The sequence below is a fragment of the Anomaloglossus baeobatrachus genome, unplaced genomic scaffold, assembly GCF_048569485.1.
Source record: "Anomaloglossus baeobatrachus isolate aAnoBae1 unplaced genomic scaffold, aAnoBae1.hap1 Scaffold_4601, whole genome shotgun sequence".
In the NCBI taxonomy this organism is placed as follows: Eukaryota; Metazoa; Chordata; class Amphibia; order Anura; family Aromobatidae; genus Anomaloglossus; species Anomaloglossus baeobatrachus.
This window is the reverse complement of record NW_027443942.1, coordinates 1-15683: the sequence shown is the minus strand read 5'-3', so window position 1 is coordinate 15683 and position 15683 is coordinate 1. Positions and strand designations below refer to the sequence as shown.

The window sequence follows — 15683 nt, the reverse complement described above, 5'->3', positions numbered from 1 at the left end:
TGTAGTCTGCCTGTTGATGTATTTTCCGTTTGAACTGTGCACAACATGAAGAGACGGAACACTGGCGGCTTGTCACAATGCCCCCCGATGACATCACAATAGCGCTGCTGCCTAGAAAACAAGCTGCGCAGAAGAAGTTGTTCTTTGGGTGGGAGGGTGGGCTAGTGGAAGGAGGGGGCAATCTCTTTTTTTCCCGGGTGGTAGGGGGATGACAGGAGAAGGGAAGCGGGTGGTGAGAAAGGTACAGAGGGCAGGGTTTGGGGGCTGGGAAGGAAAGGGAAAAGATTAGGGTTTGGGGATGATGAAAGGGCTTTCTACGGGTAAGGATGGCAAAGGGTGGCAGTGACGGAAAGTCAGGCAACCTGTCCTGTCCGTCTTTTTGTATCGTGAATTGGAAAGACTGCAAGGGGGAGGGGAGTTGCTTGCGCCCTAAAGGAGGAGTTATTCAGATTCATTGCAGTGGGCGGCGGCTGCAAAACGCACCATTCTTCTTGTTTTGGCTCTGCAAAGCAGCCTTTTCAAGGGTTGGCTTGGGTGACAAAATGTCTTGTGTAGGCGTGGGTTTGTCTCCCTCTCGCTCTCTCTCCCTAAGATGTGTCCGGCATAGGCCAGGGTGCCACTCGAGGCCCAAACCAATTCTGGTTATCGCTTCTCGGCCTTTTGGCTAAGATCAAGTGTAGTATCGTTCGAAAAGGTGGTTTAAGGCTCCGGCCACCTTAGTACAATGATGCAATGCACACTGGAAGGTTGCGCTTGTTAGTACTTTGGGAGGATAGTATATCCATCTAGAGGAAACCATGGCCCTACCAGGATCGAGGCTATTAGACTGAGTAAGTGTGGGGGCTATGGTGCAATGTGCCCCAGGATTGACGACCCTGGAGTGAGTCTGAGCTTGCTGGCTTTGGACCCCGGCAAGCCTTGGGCTCTGTAGCACACCGTACCTTGCCCTTTCATACTTTCTGAGCATATTGCTATATCCCGGCCTTCTGGCTAGGAAGGGAAATTTTTATAATCATGGTCGGAGGTCCGTTCAGCTTTGGGCTGAGAAACCAACACCCGGTTGGAGGTCCGGGTCAGCTTTGGCTGAGAAACCAACACCCGGTTGGAGGTCCGGGTCAGCTTCGGCTGAGAAACCAACACCCGGTTGGAGGTCCGGGTCAGCTTCGGCTGAGAAACCAACACCCGGTTGGAGGTCCGGTTAGCCTTGGGCTGAGAAACCAACACCGGTTGACGGTCCGGGCAGTTTCGGCTGCGAAACCAACAACTAGTAGCTCTCTACTCCACTTGGGTAAGATGCCTGGGTGGACGCTTGGAGCAACGACAAGGCTCAACCAGGCTTCGGCTTGGGGGAGCACCGAAGATCCCTGACCCTTGCTGTGGCCTTCTGGCTCGGAGGGACGGGGTTGATTTTTGGGGACCCTCTCCTCACGGAGGGGTCCACACGAATCCTAGCCTTTGCACTGTTTTTGGTGTGACTTCGGTCATGCATTTTTTGCGGTGCTTTGGAAAGCTTCATTAAATCAAAAATCTGTTCTTATCAGTTTAATATCTGATACGTCCCCTATCTGGGGACCATATATTAAATGGATTTTTAGAACAGGGAGATGGAAAAAGAGCTTGCTCTGTCCACTCCACGCATTGACCTGGTATTGCAGTACCTCCAGGAACGGTGCACCCCTTCTTAACCCAGTTTCCAAAAGCAGAACTCAATTCACCTGATTCATATTAGCCCGATTTAATGAATTGGAAGAAAGCATACGTCTTCATATGCACCTCAATTTGGCCCATTCACTTTTCACACTTCCTCCTTTTGTTTTTTATCTTTCACACTTTTGACTTTCTTTATTCATCCAAATAGCAAACTCATCACCACTCAACCTGACCAACTCGGCTATGTCCCCGTGCTGCAGTTCTCTGTCTTATCTAGATCATTTGCAATTGAATGGAATAGATCCCTTTTGGACAAAGTGGATTCACCTGCTGCTGCAGTGACCACAGGTGTGATAACATCTAGAATTGGCATCTGGTGCGATCTCTCCGCTTCCACTCCAAAGAAAGTTACCTGTTTATTCCTATCATGCATTGGTTTTTGGGGTTTTCTTTGAGTAATGATGATCTCTTTAGTAGTCTGTTGGCGCCCTCTCCTGGAGGAATAGTTTGCTTGCTCTTGGACATTCTAAAAGAGAGGTCATGATAGACATTGAGCTTCTGAGCTCAATTGGGGACAGTCATGGGTGATGAATGTTTGCAACCTACTGCGAAGCCTCATACCGCAATATAAGGAACGTCAAATACTAAGAAAGGGCGGCCTATGAAAGAATTACTACTTTCAATAAGTACACTTAAACGGCTAATTGGGAATAGAAAAACTGTAAAAAGCCCTCTGAGAAAGCCCCCCTCTAACCTTTGATAGTAAGCTTTTCTGTAGTCTGCCTGTTGATGTATTTTCCGTTTGAACTGTGCACAACATGAAGAGACGGAACACTGGCGGCTTGTCACAATGCCCCCCGATGACATCACAATAGCGCTGCTGCCTAGAAAACAAGCTGCGCAGAAGAAGTTGTTCTTTGGGTGGGAGGGTGGGCTAGTGGAAGGAGGGGGCAATCTCTTTTTTTCCCGGGTGGTAGGGGGATGACAGGAGAAGGGAAGCGGGTGGTGAGAAAGGTACAGAGGGCAGGGTTTGGGGGCTGGGAAGGAAAGGGAAAAGATTAGGGTTTGGGGATGATGAAAGGGCTTTCTACGGGTAAGGATGGCAAAGGGTGGCAGTGACGGAAAGTCAGGCAACCTGTCCTGTCCGTCTTTTTGTATCGTGAATTGGAAAGACTGCAAGGGGGAGGGGAGTTGCTTGCGCCCTAAAGGAGGAGTTATTCAGATTCATTGCAGTGGGCGGCGGCTGCAAAACGCACCATTCTTCTTGTTTTGGCTCTGCAAAGCAGCCTTTTCAAGGGTTGGCTTGGGTGACAAAATGTCTTGTGTAGGCGTGGGTTTGTCTCCCTCTCGCTCTCTCTCCCTAAGATGTGTCCGGCATAGGCCAGGGTGCCACTCGAGGCCCAAACCAATTCTGGTTATCGCTTCTCGGCCTTTTGGCTAAGATCAAGTGTAGTATCTGTTCTTATCAGTTTAATATCTGATACGTCCCCTATCTGGGGACCATATATTAAATGGATTTTTAGAACAGGGAGATGGAAAAAGAGCTTGCTCTGTCCACTCCACGCATTGACCTGGTATTGCAGTACCTCCAGGAACGGTGCACCCCTTCTTAACCCAGTTTCCAAAAGCAGAACTCAATTCACCTGATTCATATTAGCCCGATTTAATGAATTGGAAGAAAGCATACGTCTTCATATGCACCTCAATTTGGCCCATTCACTTTTCACACTTCCTCCTTTTGTTTTTTATCTTTCACACTTTTGACTTTCTTTATTCATCCAAATAGCAAACTCATCACCACTCAACCTGACCAACTCGGCTATGTCCCCGTGCTGCAGTTCTCTGTCTTATCTAGATCATTTGCAATTGAATGGAATAGATCCCTTTTGGACAAAGTGGATTCACCTGCTGCTGCAGTGACCACAGGTGTGATAACATCTAGAATTGGCATCTGGTGCGATCTCTCCGCTTCCACTCCAAAGAAAGTTACCTGTTTATTCCTATCATGCATTGGTTTTTGGGGTTTTCTTTGAGTAATGATGATCTCTTTAGTAGTCTGTTGGCGCCCTCTCCTGGAGGAATAGTTTGCTTGCTCTTGGACATTCTAAAAGAGAGGTCATGATAGACATTGAGCTTCTGAGCTCAATTGGGGACAGTCATGGGTGATGAATGTTTGCAACCTACTGCGAAGCCTCATACCGCAATATAAGGAACGTCAAATACTAAGAAAGGGCGGCCTATGAAAGAATTACTACTTTCAATAAGTACACTTAAACGGCTAATTGGGAATAGAAAAACTGTAAAAAGCCCTCTGAGAAAGCCCCCCTCTAACCTTTGATAGTAAGCTTTTCTGTAGTCTGCCTGTTGATGTATTTTCCGTTTGAACTGTGCACAACATGAAGAGACGGAACACTGGCGGCTTGTCACAATGCCCCCCGATGACATCACAATAGCGCTGCTGCCTAGAAAACAAGCTGCGCAGAAGAAGTTGTTCTTTGGGTGGGAGGGTGGGCTAGTGGAAGGAGGGGGCAATCTCTTTTTTTCCCGGGTGGTAGGGGGATGACAGGAGAAGGGAAGCGGGTGGTGAGAAAGGTACAGAGGGCAGGGTTTGGGGGCTGGGAAGGAAAGGGAAAAGATTAGGGTTTGGGGATGATGAAAGGGCTTTCTACGGGTAAGGATGGCAAAGGGTGGCAGTGACGGAAAGTCAGGCAACCTGTCCTGTCCGTCTTTTTGTATCGTGAATTGGAAAGACTGCAAGGGGGAGGGGAGTTGCTTGCGCCCTAAAGGAGGAGTTATTCAGATTCATTGCAGTGGGCGGCGGCTGCAAAACGCACCATTCTTCTTGTTTTGGCTCTGCAAAGCAGCCTTTTCAAGGGTTGGCTTGGGTGACAAAATGTCTTGTGTAGGCGTGGGTTTGTCTCCCTCTCGCTCTCTCTCCCTAAGATGTGTCCGGCATAGGCCAGGGTGCCACTCGAGGCCCAAACCAATTCTGGTTATCGCTTCTCGGCCTTTTGGCTAAGATCAAGTGTAGTATCTGTTCTTATCAGTTTAATATCTGATACGTCCCCTATCTGGGGACCATATATTAAATGGATTTTTAGAACAGGGAGATGGAAAAAGAGCTTGCTCTGTCCACTCCACGCATTGACCTGGTATTGCAGTACCTCCAGGAACGGTGCACCCCTTCTTAACCCAGTTTCCAAAAGCAGAACTCAATTCACCTGATTCATATTAGCCCGATTTAATGAATTGGAAGAAAGCATACGTCTTCATATGCACCTCAATTTGGCCCATTCACTTTTCACACTTCCTCCTTTTGTTTTTTATCTTTCACACTTTTGACTTTCTTTATTCATCCAAATAGCAAACTCATCACCACTCAACCTGACCAACTCGGCTATGTCCCCGTGCTGCAGTTCTCTGTCTTATCTAGATCATTTGCAATTGAATGGAATAGATCCCTTTTGGACAAAGTGGATTCACCTGCTGCTGCAGTGACCACAGGTGTGATAACATCTAGAATTGGCATCTGGTGCGATCTCTCCGCTTCCACTCCAAAGAAAGTTACCTGTTTATTCCTATCATGCATTGGTTTTTGGGGTTTTCTTTGAGTAATGATGATCTCTTTAGTAGTCTGTTGGCGCCCTCTCCTGGAGGAATAGTTTGCTTGCTCTTGGACATTCTAAAAGAGAGGTCATGATAGACATTGAGCTTCTGAGCTCAATTGGGGACAGTCATGGGTGATGAATGTTTGCAACCTACTGCGAAGCCTCATACCGCAATATAAGGAACGTCAAATACTAAGAAAGGGCGGCCTATGAAAGAATTACTACTTTCAATAAGTACACTTAAACGGCTAATTGGGAATAGAAAAACTGTAAAAAGCCCTCTGAGAAAGCCCCCCTCTAACCTTTGATAGTAAGCTTTTCTGTAGTCTGCCTGTTGATGTATTTTCCGTTTGAACTGTGCACAACATGAAGAGACGGAACACTGGCGGCTTGTCACAATGCCCCCCGATGACATCACAATAGCGCTGCTGCCTAGAAAACAAGCTGCGCAGAAGAAGTTGTTCTTTGGGTGGGAGGGTGGGCTAGTGGAAGGAGGGGGCAATCTCTTTTTTTCCCGGGTGGTAGGGGGATGACAGGAGAAGGGAAGCGGGTGGTGAGAAAGGTACAGAGGGCAGGGTTTGGGGGCTGGGAAGGAAAGGGAAAAGATTAGGGTTTGGGGATGATGAAAGGGCTTTCTACGGGTAAGGATGGCAAAGGGTGGCAGTGACGGAAAGTCAGGCAACCTGTCCTGTCCGTCTTTTTGTATCGTGAATTGGAAAGACTGCAAGGGGGAGGGGAGTTGCTTGCGCCCTAAAGGAGGAGTTATTCAGATTCATTGCAGTGGGCGGCGGCTGCAAAACGCACCATTCTTCTTGTTTTGGCTCTGCAAAGCAGCCTTTTCAAGGGTTGGCTTGGGTGACAAAATGTCTTGTGTAGGCGTGGGTTTGTCTCCCTCTCGCTCTCTCTCCCTAAGATGTGTCCGGCATAGGCCAGGGTGCCACTCGAGGCCCAAACCAATTCTGGTTATCGCTTCTCGGCCTTTTGGCTAAGATCAAGTGTAGTATCTGTTCTTATCAGTTTAATATCTGATACGTCCCCTATCTGGGGACCATATATTAAATGGATTTTTAGAACAGGGAGATGGAAAAAGAGCTTGCTCTGTCCACTCCACGCATTGACCTGGTATTGCAGTACCTCCAGGAACGGTGCACCCCTTCTTAACCCAGTTTCCAAAAGCAGAACTCAATTCACCTGATTCATATTAGCCCGATTTAATGAATTGGAAGAAAGCATACGTCTTCATATGCACCTCAATTTGGCCCATTCACTTTTCACACTTCCTCCTTTTGTTTTTTATCTTTCACACTTTTGACTTTCTTTATTCATCCAAATAGCAAACTCATCACCACTCAACCTGACCAACTCGGCTATGTCCCCGTGCTGCAGTTCTCTGTCTTATCTAGATCATTTGCAATTGAATGGAATAGATCCCTTTTGGACAAAGTGGATTCACCTGCTGCTGCAGTGACCACAGGTGTGATAACATCTAGAATTGGCATCTGGTGCGATCTCTCCGCTTCCACTCCAAAGAAAGTTACCTGTTTATTCCTATCATGCATTGGTTTTTGGGGTTTTCTTTGAGTAATGATGATCTCTTTAGTAGTCTGTTGGCGCCCTCTCCTGGAGGAATAGTTTGCTTGCTCTTGGACATTCTAAAAGAGAGGTCATGATAGACATTGAGCTTCTGAGCTCAATTGGGGACAGTCATGGGTGATGAATGTTTGCAACCTACTGCGAAGCCTCATACCGCAATATAAGGAACGTCAAATACTAAGAAAGGGCGGCCTATGAAAGAATTACTACTTTCAATAAGTACACTTAAACGGCTAATTGGGAATAGAAAAACTGTAAAAAGCCCTCTGAGAAAGCCCCCCTCTAACCTTTGATAGTAAGCTTTTCTGTAGTCTGCCTGTTGATGTATTTTCCGTTTGAACTGTGCACAACATGAAGAGACGGAACACTGGCGGCTTGTCACAATGCCCCCCGATGACATCACAATAGCGCTGCTGCCTAGAAAACAAGCTGCGCAGAAGAAGTTGTTCTTTGGGTGGGAGGGTGGGCTAGTGGAAGGAGGGGGCAATCTCTTTTTTTCCCGGGTGGTAGGGGGATGACAGGAGAAGGGAAGCGGGTGGTGAGAAAGGTACAGAGGGCAGGGTTTGGGGGCTGGGAAGGAAAGGGAAAAGATTAGGGTTTGGGGATGATGAAAGGGCTTTCTACGGGTAAGGATGGCAAAGGGTGGCAGTGACGGAAAGTCAGGCAACCTGTCCTGTCCGTCTTTTTGTATCGTGAATTGGAAAGACTGCAAGGGGGAGGGGAGTTGCTTGCGCCCTAAAGGAGGAGTTATTCAGATTCATTGCAGTGGGCGGCGGCTGCAAAACGCACCATTCTTCTTGTTTTGGCTCTGCAAAGCAGCCTTTTCAAGGGTTGGCTTGGGTGACAAAATGTCTTGTGTAGGCGTGGGTTTGTCTCCCTCTCGCTCTCTCTCCCTAAGATGTGTCCGGCATAGGCCAGGGTGCCACTCGAGGCCCAAACCAATTCTGGTTATCGCTTCTCGGCCTTTTGGCTAAGATCAAGTGTAGTATCTGTTCTTATCAGTTTAATATCTGATACGTCCCCTATCTGGGGACCATATATTAAATGGATTTTTAGAACAGGGAGATGGAAAAAGAGCTTGCTCTGTCCACTCCACGCATTGACCTGGTATTGCAGTACCTCCAGGAACGGTGCACCCCTTCTTAACCCAGTTTCCAAAAGCAGAACTCAATTCACCTGATTCATATTAGCCCGATTTAATGAATTGGAAGAAAGCATACGTCTTCATATGCACCTCAATTTGGCCCATTCACTTTTCACACTTCCTCCTTTTGTTTTTTATCTTTCACACTTTTGACTTTCTTTATTCATCCAAATAGCAAACTCATCACCACTCAACCTGACCAACTCGGCTATGTCCCCGTGCTGCAGTTCTCTGTCTTATCTAGATCATTTGCAATTGAATGGAATAGATCCCTTTTGGACAAAGTGGATTCACCTGCTGCTGCAGTGACCACAGGTGTGATAACATCTAGAATTGGCATCTGGTGCGATCTCTCCGCTTCCACTCCAAAGAAAGTTACCTGTTTATTCCTATCATGCATTGGTTTTTGGGGTTTTCTTTGAGTAATGATGATCTCTTTAGTAGTCTGTTGGCGCCCTCTCCTGGAGGAATAGTTTGCTTGCTCTTGGACATTCTAAAAGAGAGGTCATGATAGACATTGAGCTTCTGAGCTCAATTGGGGACAGTCATGGGTGATGAATGTTTGCAACCTACTGCGAAGCCTCATACCGCAATATAAGGAACGTCAAATACTAAGAAAGGGCGGCCTATGAAAGAATTACTACTTTCAATAAGTACACTTAAACGGCTAATTGGGAATAGAAAAACTGTAAAAAGCCCTCTGAGAAAGCCCCCCTCTAACCTTTGATAGTAAGCTTTTCTGTAGTCTGCCTGTTGATGTATTTTCCGTTTGAACTGTGCACAACATGAAGAGACGGAACACTGGCGGCTTGTCACAATGCCCCCCGATGACATCACAATAGCGCTGCTGCCTAGAAAACAAGCTGCGCAGAAGAAGTTGTTCTTTGGGTGGGAGGGTGGGCTAGTGGAAGGAGGGGGCAATCTCTTTTTTTCCCGGGTGGTAGGGGGATGACAGGAGAAGGGAAGCGGGTGGTGAGAAAGGTACAGAGGGCAGGGTTTGGGGGCTGGGAAGGAAAGGGAAAAGATTAGGGTTTGGGGATGATGAAAGGGCTTTCTACGGGTAAGGATGGCAAAGGGTGGCAGTGACGGAAAGTCAGGCAACCTGTCCTGTCCGTCTTTTTGTATCGTGAATTGGAAAGACTGCAAGGGGGAGGGGAGTTGCTTGCGCCCTAAAGGAGGAGTTATTCAGATTCATTGCAGTGGGCGGCGGCTGCAAAACGCACCATTCTTCTTGTTTTGGCTCTGCAAAGCAGCCTTTTCAAGGGTTGGCTTGGGTGACAAAATGTCTTGTGTAGGCGTGGGTTTGTCTCCCTCTCGCTCTCTCTCCCTAAGATGTGTCCGGCATAGGCCAGGGTGCCACTCGAGGCCCAAACCAATTCTGGTTATCGCTTCTCGGCCTTTTGGCTAAGATCAAGTGTAGTATCTGTTCTTATCAGTTTAATATCTGATACGTCCCCTATCTGGGGACCATATATTAAATGGATTTTTAGAACAGGGAGATGGAAAAAGAGCTTGCTCTGTCCACTCCACGCATTGACCTGGTATTGCAGTACCTCCAGGAACGGTGCACCCCTTCTTAACCCAGTTTCCAAAAGCAGAACTCAATTCACCTGATTCATATTAGCCCGATTTAATGAATTGGAAGAAAGCATACGTCTTCATATGCACCTCAATTTGGCCCATTCACTTTTCACACTTCCTCCTTTTGTTTTTTATCTTTCACACTTTTGACTTTCTTTATTCATCCAAATAGCAAACTCATCACCACTCAACCTGACCAACTCGGCTATGTCCCCGTGCTGCAGTTCTCTGTCTTATCTAGATCATTTGCAATTGAATGGAATAGATCCCTTTTGGACAAAGTGGATTCACCTGCTGCTGCAGTGACCACAGGTGTGATAACATCTAGAATTGGCATCTGGTGCGATCTCTCCGCTTCCACTCCAAAGAAAGTTACCTGTTTATTCCTATCATGCATTGGTTTTTGGGGTTTTCTTTGAGTAATGATGATCTCTTTAGTAGTCTGTTGGCGCCCTCTCCTGGAGGAATAGTTTGCTTGCTCTTGGACATTCTAAAAGAGAGGTCATGATAGACATTGAGCTTCTGAGCTCAATTGGGGACAGTCATGGGTGATGAATGTTTGCAACCTACTGCGAAGCCTCATACCGCAATATAAGGAACGTCAAATACTAAGAAAGGGCGGCCTATGAAAGAATTACTACTTTCAATAAGTACACTTAAACGGCTAATTGGGAATAGAAAAACTGTAAAAAGCCCTCTGAGAAAGCCCCCCTCTAACCTTTGATAGTAAGCTTTTCTGTAGTCTGCCTGTTGATGTATTTTCCGTTTGAACTGTGCACAACATGAAGAGACGGAACACTGGCGGCTTGTCACAATGCCCCCCGATGACATCACAATAGCGCTGCTGCCTAGAAAACAAGCTGCGCAGAAGAAGTTGTTCTTTGGGTGGGAGGGTGGGCTAGTGGAAGGAGGGGGCAATCTCTTTTTTTCCCGGGTGGTAGGGGGATGACAGGAGAAGGGAAGCGGGTGGTGAGAAAGGTACAGAGGGCAGGGTTTGGGGGCTGGGAAGGAAAGGGAAAAGATTAGGGTTTGGGGATGATGAAAGGGCTTTCTACGGGTAAGGATGGCAAAGGGTGGCAGTGACGGAAAGTCAGGCAACCTGTCCTGTCCGTCTTTTTGTATCGTGAATTGGAAAGACTGCAAGGGGGAGGGGAGTTGCTTGCGCCCTAAAGGAGGAGTTATTCAGATTCATTGCAGTGGGCGGCGGCTGCAAAACGCACCATTCTTCTTGTTTTGGCTCTGCAAAGCAGCCTTTTCAAGGGTTGGCTTGGGTGACAAAATGTCTTGTGTAGGCGTGGGTTTGTCTCCCTCTCGCTCTCTCTCCCTAAGATGTGTCCGGCATAGGCCAGGGTGCCACTCGAGGCCCAAACCAATTCTGGTTATCGCTTCTCGGCCTTTTGGCTAAGATCAAGTGTAGTATCTGTTCTTATCAGTTTAATATCTGATACGTCCCCTATCTGGGGACCATATATTAAATGGATTTTTAGAACAGGGAGATGGAAAAAGAGCTTGCTCTGTCCACTCCACGCATTGACCTGGTATTGCAGTACCTCCAGGAACGGTGCACCCCTTCTTAACCCAGTTTCCAAAAGCAGAACTCAATTCACCTGATTCATATTAGCCCGATTTAATGAATTGGAAGAAAGCATACGTCTTCATATGCACCTCAATTTGGCCCATTCACTTTTCACACTTCCTCCTTTTGTTTTTTATCTTTCACACTTTTGACTTTCTTTATTCATCCAAATAGCAAACTCATCACCACTCAACCTGACCAACTCGGCTATGTCCCCGTGCTGCAGTTCTCTGTCTTATCTAGATCATTTGCAATTGAATGGAATAGATCCCTTTTGGACAAAGTGGATTCACCTGCTGCTGCAGTGACCACAGGTGTGATAACATCTAGAATTGGCATCTGGTGCGATCTCTCCGCTTCCACTCCAAAGAAAGTTACCTGTTTATTCCTATCATGCATTGGTTTTTGGGGTTTTCTTTGAGTAATGATGATCTCTTTAGTAGTCTGTTGGCGCCCTCTCCTGGAGGAATAGTTTGCTTGCTCTTGGACATTCTAAAAGAGAGGTCATGATAGACATTGAGCTTCTGAGCTCAATTGGGGACAGTCATGGGTGATGAATGTTTGCAACCTACTGCGAAGCCTCATACCGCAATATAAGGAACGTCAAATACTAAGAAAGGGCGGCCTATGAAAGAATTACTACTTTCAATAAGTACACTTAAACGGCTAATTGGGAATAGAAAAACTGTAAAAAGCCCTCTGAGAAAGCCCCCCTCTAACCTTTGATAGTAAGCTTTTCTGTAGTCTGCCTGTTGATGTATTTTCCGTTTGAACTGTGCACAACATGAAGAGACGGAACACTGGCGGCTTGTCACAATGCCCCCCGATGACATCACAATAGCGCTGCTGCCTAGAAAACAAGCTGCGCAGAAGAAGTTGTTCTTTGGGTGGGAGGGTGGGCTAGTGGAAGGAGGGGGCAATCTCTTTTTTTCCCGGGTGGTAGGGGGATGACAGGAGAAGGGAAGCGGGTGGTGAGAAAGGTACAGAGGGCAGGGTTTGGGGGCTGGGAAGGAAAGGGAAAAGATTAGGGTTTGGGGATGATGAAAGGGCTTTCTACGGGTAAGGATGGCAAAGGGTGGCAGTGACGGAAAGTCAGGCAACCTGTCCTGTCCGTCTTTTTGTATCGTGAATTGGAAAGACTGCAAGGGGGAGGGGAGTTGCTTGCGCCCTAAAGGAGGAGTTATTCAGATTCATTGCAGTGGGCGGCGGCTGCAAAACGCACCATTCTTCTTGTTTTGGCTCTGCAAAGCAGCCTTTTCAAGGGTTGGCTTGGGTGACAAAATGTCTTGTGTAGGCGTGGGTTTGTCTCCCTCTCGCTCTCTCTCCCTAAGATGTGTCCGGCATAGGCCAGGGTGCCACTCGAGGCCCAAACCAATTCTGGTTATCGCTTCTCGGCCTTTTGGCTAAGATCAAGTGTAGTATCTGTTCTTATCAGTTTAATATCTGATACGTCCCCTATCTGGGGACCATATATTAAATGGATTTTTAGAACAGGGAGATGGAAAAAGAGCTTGCTCTGTCCACTCCACGCATTGACCTGGTATTGCAGTACCTCCAGGAACGGTGCACCCCTTCTTAACCCAGTTTCCAAAAGCAGAACTCAATTCACCTGATTCATATTAGCCCGATTTAATGAATTGGAAGAAAGCATACGTCTTCATATGCACCTCAATTTGGCCCATTCACTTTTCACACTTCCTCCTTTTGTTTTTTATCTTTCACACTTTTGACTTTCTTTATTCATCCAAATAGCAAACTCATCACCACTCAACCTGACCAACTCGGCTATGTCCCCGTGCTGCAGTTCTCTGTCTTATCTAGATCATTTGCAATTGAATGGAATAGATCCCTTTTGGACAAAGTGGATTCACCTGCTGCTGCAGTGACCACAGGTGTGATAACATCTAGAATTGGCATCTGGTGCGATCTCTCCGCTTCCACTCCAAAGAAAGTTACCTGTTTATTCCTATCATGCATTGGTTTTTGGGGTTTTCTTTGAGTAATGATGATCTCTTTAGTAGTCTGTTGGCGCCCTCTCCTGGAGGAATAGTTTGCTTGCTCTTGGACATTCTAAAAGAGAGGTCATGATAGACATTGAGCTTCTGAGCTCAATTGGGGACAGTCATGGGTGATGAATGTTTGCAACCTACTGCGAAGCCTCATACCGCAATATAAGGAACGTCAAATACTAAGAAAGGGCGGCCTATGAAAGAATTACTACTTTCAATAAGTACACTTAAACGGCTAATTGGGAATAGAAAAACTGTAAAAAGCCATCTGAGAAAGCCCCCCTCTAACCTTTGATAGTAAGCTTTTCTGTAGTCTGCCTGTTGATGTATTTTCCGTTTGAACTGTGCACAACATGAAGAGACGGAACACTGGCGGCTTGTCACAATGCCCCCCGATGACATCACAATAGCGCTGCTGCCTAGAAAACAAGCTGCGCAGAAGAAGTTGTTCTTTGGGTGGGAGGGTGGGCTAGTGGAAGGAGGGGGCAATCTCTTTTTTTCCCGGGTGGTAGGGGGATGACAGGAGAAGGGAAGCGGGTGGTGAGAAAGGTACAGAGGGCAGGGTTTGGGGGCTGGGAAGGAAAGGGAAAAGATTAGGGTTTGGGGATGATGAAAGGGCTTTCTACGGGTAAGGATGGCAAAGGGTGGCAGTGACGGAAAGTCAGGCAACCTGTCCTGTCCGTCTTTTTGTATCGTGAATTGGAAAGACTGCAAGGGGGAGGGGAGTTGCTTGCGCCCTAAAGGAGGAGTTATTCAGATTCATTGCAGTGGGCGGCGGCTGCAAAACGCACCATTCTTCTTGTTTTGGCTCTGCAAAGCAGCCTTTTCAAGGGTTGGCTTGGGTGACAAAATGTCTTGTGTAGGCGTGGGTTTGTCTCCCTCTCGCTCTCTCTCCCTAAGATGTGTCCGGCATAGGCCAGGGTGCCACTCGAGGCCCAAACCAATTCTGGTTATCGCTTCTCGGCCTTTTGGCTAAGATCAAGTGTAGTCCCTTCATTGGGTTTGCCTTGGTCTTGGCTGGGAGGGGCCCGGGCTTGCACGACCGCCGGCCTCGGGGATTGTTGCGCCTTTTGGTGCTTACGTCCCTTTGTGGCTGGTGGTTCCTGGGCTCGGGAGGCGATCACCCAGGCACTGCGCTTTTGTGTGGTGGCCTGCTGGCCTTCGGGGCTACCTTGATTCTGAAAATTGCGGATGAAATCTCATCTGTTCTTATCAGTTTAATATCTGATACGTCCCCTATCTGGGGACCATATATTAAATGGATTTTTAGAACAGGGAGATGGAAAAAGAGCTTGCTCTGTCCACTCCACGCATTGACCTGGTATTGCAGTACCTCCAGGAACGGTGCACCCCTTCTTAACCCAGTTTCCAAAAGCAGAACTCAATTCACCTGATTCATATTAGCCCGATTTAATGAATTGGAAGAAAGCATACGTCTTCATATGCACCTCAATTTGGCCCATTCACTTTTCACACTTCCTCCTTTTGTTTTTTATCTTTCACACTTTTGACTTTCTTTATTCATCCAAATAGCAAACTCATCACCACTCAACCTGACCAACTCGGCTATGTCCCCGTGCTGCAGTTCTCTGTCTTATCTAGATCATTTGCAATTGAATGGAATAGATCCCTTTTGGACAAAGTGGATTCACCTGCTGCTGCAGTGACCACAGGTGTGATAACATCTAGAATTGGCATCTGGTGCGATCTCTCCGCTTCCACTCCAAAGAAAGTTACCTGTTTATTCCTATCATGCATTGGTTTTTGGGGTTTTCTTTGAGTAATGATGATCTCTTTAGTAGTCTGTTGGCGCCCTCTCCTGGAGGAATAGTTTGCTTGCTCTTGGACATTCTAAAAGAGAGGTCATGATAGACATTGAGCTTCTGAGCTCAATTGGGGACAGTCATGGGTGATGAATGTTTGCAACCTACTGCGAAGCCTCATACCGCAATATAAGGAACGTCAAATACTAAGAAAGGGCGGCCTATGAAAGAATTACTACTTTCAATAAGTACACTTAAACGGCTAATTGGGAATAGAAAAACTGTAAAAAGCCCTCTGAGAAAGCCCCCCTCTAACCTTTGATAGTAAGCTTTTCTGTAGTCTGCCTGTTGATGTATTTTCCGTTTGAACTGTGCACAACATGAAGAGACGGAACACTGGCGGCTTGTCACAATGCCCCCCGATGACATCACAATAGCGCTGCTGCCTAGAAAACAAGCTGCGCAGAAGAAGTTGTTCTTTGGGTGGGAGGGTGGGCTAGTGGAAGGAGGGGGCAATCTCTTTTTTTCCCGGGTGGTAGGGGGATGACAGGAGAAGGGAAGCGGGTGGTGAGAAAGGTACAGAGGGCAGGGTTTGGGGGCTGGGAAGGAAAGGGAAAAGATTAGGGTTTGGGGATGATGAAAGGGCTTTCTACGGGTAAGGATGGCAAAGGGTGGCAGTGACGGAAAGTCAGGCAACCTGTCCTGTCCGTCTTTTTGTATCGTGAATTGGAAAGACTGCAAGGGGGAGGGGAGTTGCTT

The 15683-nt window shown here is 47.1% G+C and overlaps 9 non-coding genes and 1 pseudogene across 9 annotated transcripts; all 10 read left to right on the top strand.

Annotated features, from left to right (window-relative positions):
* Nucleotides 1–644: 644 nt before the first annotated feature.
* Nucleotides 645–786, top strand: LOC142280622 (U2 spliceosomal RNA; annotated as a pseudogene).
* A 701-nt stretch (nt 787–1487) lies between these two features.
* LOC142280619 (U2 spliceosomal RNA) lies at nt 1488–1680 on the top strand. The gene has a single exon (XR_012742836.1). It is a non-coding gene; the product is annotated as a U2 spliceosomal RNA (small nuclear RNA).
* Nucleotides 1681–3067: 1387 nt separating this feature from the next.
* Nucleotides 3068–3258, top strand: LOC142280608 (U2 spliceosomal RNA). Its single transcript, XR_012742825.1, has one exon. It is a non-coding gene; the product is annotated as a U2 spliceosomal RNA (small nuclear RNA).
* A 1387-nt stretch (nt 3259–4645) lies between these two features.
* Nucleotides 4646–4836, top strand: LOC142280607 (U2 spliceosomal RNA). Its single transcript, XR_012742824.1, has one exon. It is a non-coding gene; the product is annotated as a U2 spliceosomal RNA (small nuclear RNA).
* A 1387-nt stretch (nt 4837–6223) lies between these two features.
* Nucleotides 6224–6414, top strand: LOC142280627 (U2 spliceosomal RNA). The gene has a single exon (XR_012742841.1). It is a non-coding gene; the product is annotated as a U2 spliceosomal RNA (small nuclear RNA).
* Nucleotides 6415–7801: 1387 nt separating this feature from the next.
* On the top strand, nt 7802–7992 carry LOC142280625 (U2 spliceosomal RNA). The gene has a single exon (XR_012742840.1). It is a non-coding gene; the product is annotated as a U2 spliceosomal RNA (small nuclear RNA).
* A 1387-nt stretch (nt 7993–9379) lies between these two features.
* On the top strand, nt 9380–9570 carry LOC142280624 (U2 spliceosomal RNA). The gene has a single exon (XR_012742839.1). It is a non-coding gene; the product is annotated as a U2 spliceosomal RNA (small nuclear RNA).
* A 1387-nt stretch (nt 9571–10957) lies between these two features.
* On the top strand, nt 10958–11148 carry LOC142280617 (U2 spliceosomal RNA). The gene has a single exon (XR_012742834.1). It is a non-coding gene; the product is annotated as a U2 spliceosomal RNA (small nuclear RNA).
* A 1387-nt stretch (nt 11149–12535) lies between these two features.
* LOC142280606 (U2 spliceosomal RNA) lies at nt 12536–12726 on the top strand. Its single transcript, XR_012742823.1, has one exon. It is a non-coding gene; the product is annotated as a U2 spliceosomal RNA (small nuclear RNA).
* A 1606-nt stretch (nt 12727–14332) lies between these two features.
* LOC142280621 (U2 spliceosomal RNA) lies at nt 14333–14516 on the top strand. Its single transcript, XR_012742838.1, has one exon. It is a non-coding gene; the product is annotated as a U2 spliceosomal RNA (small nuclear RNA).
* Nucleotides 14517–15683: the final 1167 nt, after the last annotated feature.